Source organism: Prionailurus bengalensis, chromosome A3, assembly GCF_016509475.1.
Source record: "Prionailurus bengalensis isolate Pbe53 chromosome A3, Fcat_Pben_1.1_paternal_pri, whole genome shotgun sequence".
NCBI lineage: Eukaryota > Metazoa > Chordata > Mammalia > Carnivora > Felidae > Prionailurus > Prionailurus bengalensis.
The window spans coordinates 12580662-12587711 of NC_057354.1; the positions used below are offsets into that span (position 1 = coordinate 12580662).

The 7050-nt window shown below is 45.3% G+C and overlaps 1 protein-coding gene across 1 annotated transcript in view; it reads right to left on the reverse strand.

Annotated features, from left to right (window-relative positions):
• The window catches only part of CSE1L (chromosome segregation 1 like), a 47587-nt gene extending 41440 nt beyond the window's left edge, over window positions 1–6147 (reverse strand). Inside the window, exon 1 of the mRNA XM_043553724.1 lies at window positions 5977–6147. The gene's annotated coding sequence lies outside the window, so the exon portion shown is untranslated. The remainder of the gene's footprint in view (window positions 1–5976) is intronic.
• Window positions 6148–7050: the final 903 nt, after the last annotated feature.

Below are 7050 nucleotides of genomic sequence, written 5' to 3' on the forward strand. Positions count from 1 at the left end.
ATTCTGTTGAGTTTAATACACTCCTCAATAATTTTGCATTTCACTAACTTTCTTCATTATGTTCCTATAGCACTGTACATATCACAACCAAAATCTCTTAGATTCCTCATAATTTATCTGAATTAAAAATCCAAACTCTTTACCATGGCAAAGTCTTATGCAATCTGACACCTGTCAACCTCACCTACTTTCCTTTTGGCTCTGTGCTCAAGCCACAAAGCCTTCCCTCTGTTGCTTGAACCAGCCAAGACAGTTCTCCATGCCTGTAATAATGCTCTTCCTTCTAATCTGATACTGGGCATCATTCAGCTGTCAGCCCACCATCAACTTCTTAAAAAGGCCTTCCATCACTATCATCTACACTATTAACAGCAGTAACATCATCTGAAATAGCTTTTTTGCTTTTTTTAAGTATCTTTAATGTAACTGCTATCCTTATTTGTAAGCTCCTTAGGGCAGGGACTTTGTATGTCTTGTCTCTGTAAGCCCAGGACTTTTACCACTGCCTGGCACATAGAAGATATTCAGTAAGCATTTGTTGCATGAACTAAAGGATGAGTCAATGTCAGTCAACTAGCTAAAACAGGAGTTCCCGGTATGGATTAGAGACTATTCTTCAAGGATCAGTTATGAGGAACCCCAACAACATAGGAATTCAGTTACATGACCAACTTACCCACCATAATTCGTTTCTGTTCACTTAAAAGTGTTTCAAGGAAGAAGTGAATCCGACAGACTTCAAGCTGTATTACAAAGCTGTAATCATCAAGACAGTATGGTACTGGCACAAAAACAGACACTCACATCAATGGAACAGAACAGAGAACCCAGAAATGGACCCACAAACGTACAGCCAACTAATCTTTGACAAAGCAAGAAAGAATATCCAAGGAAATAAAGACAGTCTCTTCAGCAAGTGGTGCTGGCAAAACTGGACAGCGACATGCAGAAAAATGGACCTGAACCACTTTCTGACACCATACACAAAAATAAACTCAAAATGGATGAAGACCTAAATGTTAAGACAAGAAGCCATCAAAATCCTTGAGGAGAAAGCAGACAAAAACCTCTTTGACTTTGGCCATGACAACTTCTTACTCAACGCATCTGAGACAAGGGAAACAAAAGCAAAAACGAACTATTGGGACTTCATCAAAATAAAAAGCTTCTGCACAGCGAGGGAAACAATAGGCAAAACTAAAAGGCAAGCGACGGAATGGGAGGAGATACTTGAAAACGACATATCAGATAAAGGGTTACTATCCAAAATCTATAAAAAAACTTATTAAACTCAACACCCAAAAAACGAATAATCCAGTGAAGAAATGGGCAAAAAACATGACTAGACACTTCTCCAAAGAAGACAGGCAGATGGCCAATCGACACACGAAAAAATGCTCAACACCACTCATCACCAGGGAAATACAAACCAAAACCACTATGAGATACCACCTCACACCTGTCAGAATGGCTCATTAACGACTGAGGCAACAACAGATGCTGGTGAGGATGTGGAGAAAGAGGATCTCTTTTGCACTGTTGCTGGGAATGCAAACTGGTGCAGCCGCTCTGGAAAACAGTATGGAGGTTCCTCAAAAAATTAAAAATAGAACTACCTTACAACAAGCAATTGCACTACTAGGTATTTATCCAAGGGATACAGGTGTGCTGTTTCGAAGGGAAACATGCACCCCCATGTTTATGGCAGCACTATCAACAATAGCCAAAGTATGAAAAGAGCCCAAATATCCATTGATAGATGAATGGATAAAGATGTGGTGTGTGTGTATACACACACATACATACAATGGAGCATTAGTCGGCAATCAAAAAGAAGGAAATCTTGCCATCTGCAACTACGTAGATGGAACTAGAGGGTATTATGCTAAGCGAAATTAGTCAGAGAAAGACAAATATCATATGATTTCATTCATATGAGGACTTTAAAACACAGAACAGATGAACATAAGGGAAGGGAAGCAAAAATAATATAAAAACGGAGGGGGACAAAACATAAGAGACTCTTAAATACAGAACACAGAGGGTTACTGGAGGGGCTGTGGGTGGGGGGATGGGCTAAACGGGTAAGGGGCACTAAGGAATCTACTCCTGAAATCACTGTTGCACTATACGCTAACTAACTTGAATGTAAATTAAAAAAATAAATTAATGGGGTTCCTGGGTGGCTCAGTCGGTTAAGTGTCTGACTTACGGCTCAGGTCATGCTCTCATGGTTAGTGAGTTCGAGCCCCACATTGAACTTTGCGTTGACAGTGCAGAGCCTGTGTCATCCTTTGTGTGTGTGTCTCTCTCTCTCAAAAATAAACAAACATTAAAAATAATTTAAAAAAAGAAAAAAATAAATTCTTTAAAAAAGTGAATTTGAGATCTGTCCTATATTACTGTTCATATTGTGTTAGTGTTCATACTTTTGTTTCAGGATTCTGCACTTACCGTCCGTCCTCCCTGCCTGAACAGCTCTGCCTCTGGAGAGCTGCATGGCTCACTGCCCACTTCACTCAGGTCTTTTTCCAAGGTTGTCTCTTTTCAGAGATAAGTTCCTGGACCATCCTATCTAAAAGAGCACCCACATTAGTCACTCTCCATTCCCTTATTCTATTTTTCCAAGCTCCAAATTCCCAAATATTATAGGCCATATTACTTTGCTTTCTTGTTCACTGTGCTTCTCTTCCCTAGACTCTAGGTTCCATGAGAGTAGGGGCTTTGTGTTTTGTTCATTTCAATCTCCCTAGAGCTTTTACAATAGTGATAAATACCTAATATATATTTCTTATACTATTTTCAAAAGCTACATTCCCTTGATTTTTCCATCAAAAGCATTATCATTTCACACGTTTGTTCTGGTCAATTGACTGTGAAAAGTAAGAGGGGGAAAACTGATTCTAAGACCACATGATAGAATGACCCTAAAATGACAAAGTTGAGGTACTAAAATATGACTATTTGTAAGTTTAAAAAAAAGTGGGGACGAGGGGGCACCAGCGTGGTTCAATTGACAGAGCAACCAACTCTTGATGTGGGCTCAGAACTGACAGCACAGAGCCTGCTTGGGATTCTCTCTCTCTGCCCCTCCCCAATGCACTCTCTCTCGCAAAATAAAATAAACTTTAAAAAAGTGTGCATTGGGGACAGGGGAGATATACAAACATACATGCAACAATCCCTAAAAGTCAAAATACTACACAGACTCTACAATTTAGTATTAGTTAAGGAACTAAATATTTATCAACAAACCCTTTTTGTATCTCCTTAATGATAATGTCTATAAAACCAAATTATAAGCTTAGCCCTGATTTGGGAAAGCATGACAAATAAGGTAATTTTAGAAAATACTCCATAGGTATTCACCATACATGGGCAAAATCAAGATCTAATTAAGCTACCTAATTTGGCCACGGGTGAAAGTACTTTGACTTTTTAAAATATCAGCAATATGTAAACATAGAAAGTGTTACTGATTTTAAAATAAAGATTCAAACTAAAAATGGGAAATACATCCTTTTGCCTTTAAAAAAGGGGCGACGCTTTAGTTTTTCCACAGAACTATCTTTGGAAATCCTTACCAATTCAGTTAAAAAATAAAACACATGTGCCACAGTAACTCAATTATGAGAAACTTATCTAAATTCCAAGTTCTTCTTGTTGAATGAATGGCTGGACCTAAGTCTAGCCTCTTCCCACAGGCCCTCAGTTATGGATGAAGACTTGGAATAAAAGCTTTCCAAGGCCATCTCACAGACATCTGTGACATAAGCTGATCCAAGATCTGTGCCTTTTCCTTAGATATTTCTTCCACATTAGAGAACCATTCCTGAGTCCTTACATCTGGGGAAAGGGAAAGAGTTCCAATGAATGAAAACTATCTGGCACATACACATCAAGAACGTACCAAGGCACTTTGACCCGCCCTCTGCTTTCTAATCACAGGAACATACTATTTAGAATCAAATCCAAACTCTGTAATTGTCTACAAAGCCCTACATGATCTGGCCCCTGGACACCTCTCCTTTCTTCATACACTACTGTAGCATGGTGGATTTTCCTCCAATATTCTAAGTCTATTCCTATCCTCGAGCCTTTGTACTTTCTATATCCTCTGCCTAGAATCCTCTGTCCCCTCACCTTTCCATGGCTGGTCTCAGCTCATATGCCACCTTCTTCACCTGTCACTTATCAGTATCTGAAACTATCTAATTCATTTATTTGTATTGTTTCTTTCTCCCACTAGGATATAAGCTCTCCACGGGAAAGGACCCTGTCCATGTTTATTTCTTCACTGTTTTTCCAGAGATTAAGTGGATGCTCTATAGTTATTAAATGAATAAAAGAACAAATTAATTCCAAAGCTAGAGCAGTGCTCTCAAACCCATCCAATCCTGTATAGGAAACCTCTGCGCCCACCGCTTCTCAGCCTTTTGGCTAAGGTCAAATGTAGGAAACCTCTGTCCCAGCCCCCAAATAGCAGAAATCAAAGTAACCAGATGGGAAGAGAAAATTCCCTTGCATTGATGGAAAGAAGGGGAAGAGTCTTGAGGCGGGCGGGGTGGCGAGAACAGGGTGAACTAAGAGTCCCGGGAATTATGCAAAAACTGGAGAAACACACACACAAGTAAAAACTTCGGATGGGGGTGGGGGGGCGAGGGGATGAGAAAAGAACGCTGGTGGGATCCAAGAGTTAAAGTCCCCTTCTGTGCTTCCAAGGAATAATACCACGTGGCAAGCACTCATCACCAGAACATAACAACAAAGACAGGCAAGGTCCTTGCTCTTGAAGTTCACAGCCCAGCAGCCGAGAGACAGTGAACAACTCTAAGTAGTTCTAGAGAATGATAAATGCTATTAAGAGGTGAAAGAAAGAAGCCCTCAGAGAAGTTGGTCAAAGAAGGTGTAAGAGGCGTGAAACAGGGAGCCAGTCTTGCAAACCTAAGAGGTCGGTAATTTTCAAGCAAACGAAAAGGCAGGTCCAAACGCTTTACGGTGGGCACGAGCTTGGAACATTTAAGAAAACAGAAGTCAGCAGTACAGCTACAGCGGCTAAGAGCAGATGGGTGGAAGAGGCGGACAACGGTCACTTCAGGTGGGACTCTGTAAACCACGGTAATAACTGAGTGGATTCTCACAACCACTTTACCAAGCAGATTGTTTTCAAACCCACTTTGCGCATAACGAAATGGGAGACACCGAGGGATGAAGTGACTAGCCCTGCATTGCACTCCTAGGGAGAGGCCAAATCTGGAGCGAACCCAGGCCTTCCAATTCCAAAGCTCATGCTCCTAACTACCGTATTATCGCGTTTCCCCCCAAGAGCTGGACTCTACATTACTGGGCAGGTGCAGGGACTAGGACATACTCCTTAACTCAGCAAAGTGAGATCACGATGCTCAGTTACGGTCGGGGAGACTGAAGCACAGGGAAGTTAAAGTCCCCCCCCCCCCCCTCGAATCAGAAAGTGAGTCGGGGCAAGAGGAGGTCTGGGCGGCGGCCGGCCCTCACCCAGCAGCCCGGCCGGACAGGCCTCGCCGCGGCACTCAGCTCACGTTGCGGGTGGCCGGGAGAGACGAGAACGGACGCGCAGGCGCGACCAATGAGGGGCGGCCTTCCCGAGCGGCCCGGCGGCGGCGCGACCAATCGGCGCGGCGCTGGAGGGGAAGGGGCGGACGCTCGGGCTGCTCGCGTTAGGCCGCGCCTCGGGGGCCCTCGCCCCTCACAGGCCCCGGGGCCGCCGGGCGTGGGCCCGAGCCTCGGGACGCCGCGAGGTGAGGTGAAGAGAGACCCGTCGGTGCAGGCAAAGACCTCGCCCGAGGGCGCCTCCCGAAGCACGGGCCCGCATTCCGCTCTCGCCCAGAGGCGCGGTCCTTGCTTCCCAGCGCTCGGAAGTGTCAGGAGCGCCGCATCCCTCCCCTAGCTGGGTCCCAAGAAGCCACCCTGCCAGGCCGTGCACGCCCCGCGCCTCACCTCCTGGGGATACGGGAACGGAGAAGGGAATCTCAGCCGCGAACTGTGGCCGGCACTACCCACCCCTGCCGCTCCGCCTCACATTCAAACCCCGGCAAAATGGCGCGGCGGCGAGGCTGCGGCCCGGGCGCATGCGTGAGAGGGGCAGAGGCGGGGGGGCGGGGCCAGGAGCGCTCGGGCCCCACCCAAACTCGAAAGACCAATGGAGACGCGCTCCGTGTTTGCGCTGACGTCACAAGCGACAATGCCCTTTGGCTTGGATCACCGCCGCGGGCATTGCAATCCTCATCCTTCCCCCCCACCCCCAGATGGACGCTGGTTAGGCCAGGGGCCGCTGGAGTGCGACTTCGTCTGACGTAGGGCTTCAGTGAGGCACGTAGTAGGTCTTATATAACTGTGGAACGAACTGCTCAAAGTCCTGTCCATAGCCTTAGACGGAGAACTTTCTGCCCCCTCGCAGAGCACATGTTTTACAGCGAGAGAAGGAATAAATTTAAAACAGGGTGATATGACAGGCAGTGACTTGGAAGGTCATTGGATGGTCAGAGAAGGCCTCTGAACAAGTGACATTTCGCCTGAGTTTCAACAAGGAGACAGCTGTGTGAAGATCAGGCGTGAACTAGGCTGGGGCTTAATGAAGTGCAGAGGAACAGGAGGCGGAAGGTAGAGAAGCCAGCAGGGGCCAGATGATGTAGGGGGCTCATAAGCCTTGTTAGACTGTGCCTTATGTGCATCCACTACAGGATGGCCACCAAATCTACATTTTATTTTATTTTATTTTATTTTATTTTATTTTATTTATTTTATTAAGTTTACTTATTTTTGAGACAGAGCATGAACGGGGGAGGGGCAGAGAGAGAAGGAGACAAAGAATCGGAAGCAGGCTCCAGGCTCTGAGCTGTCAGCACAGAGCCCGACACGGGGCTCGAACTCACGGACCGCGAGATCATGACCTGAGCTGAAGTCGGACGCTTAACGGACTGAGACACCCAGGCGACCCCCAAATCTATATTTTATTTTATTTTTTTTTCAACGTTTATTTATTTTTGGGACAGAAAGAGACAGATCATGAAC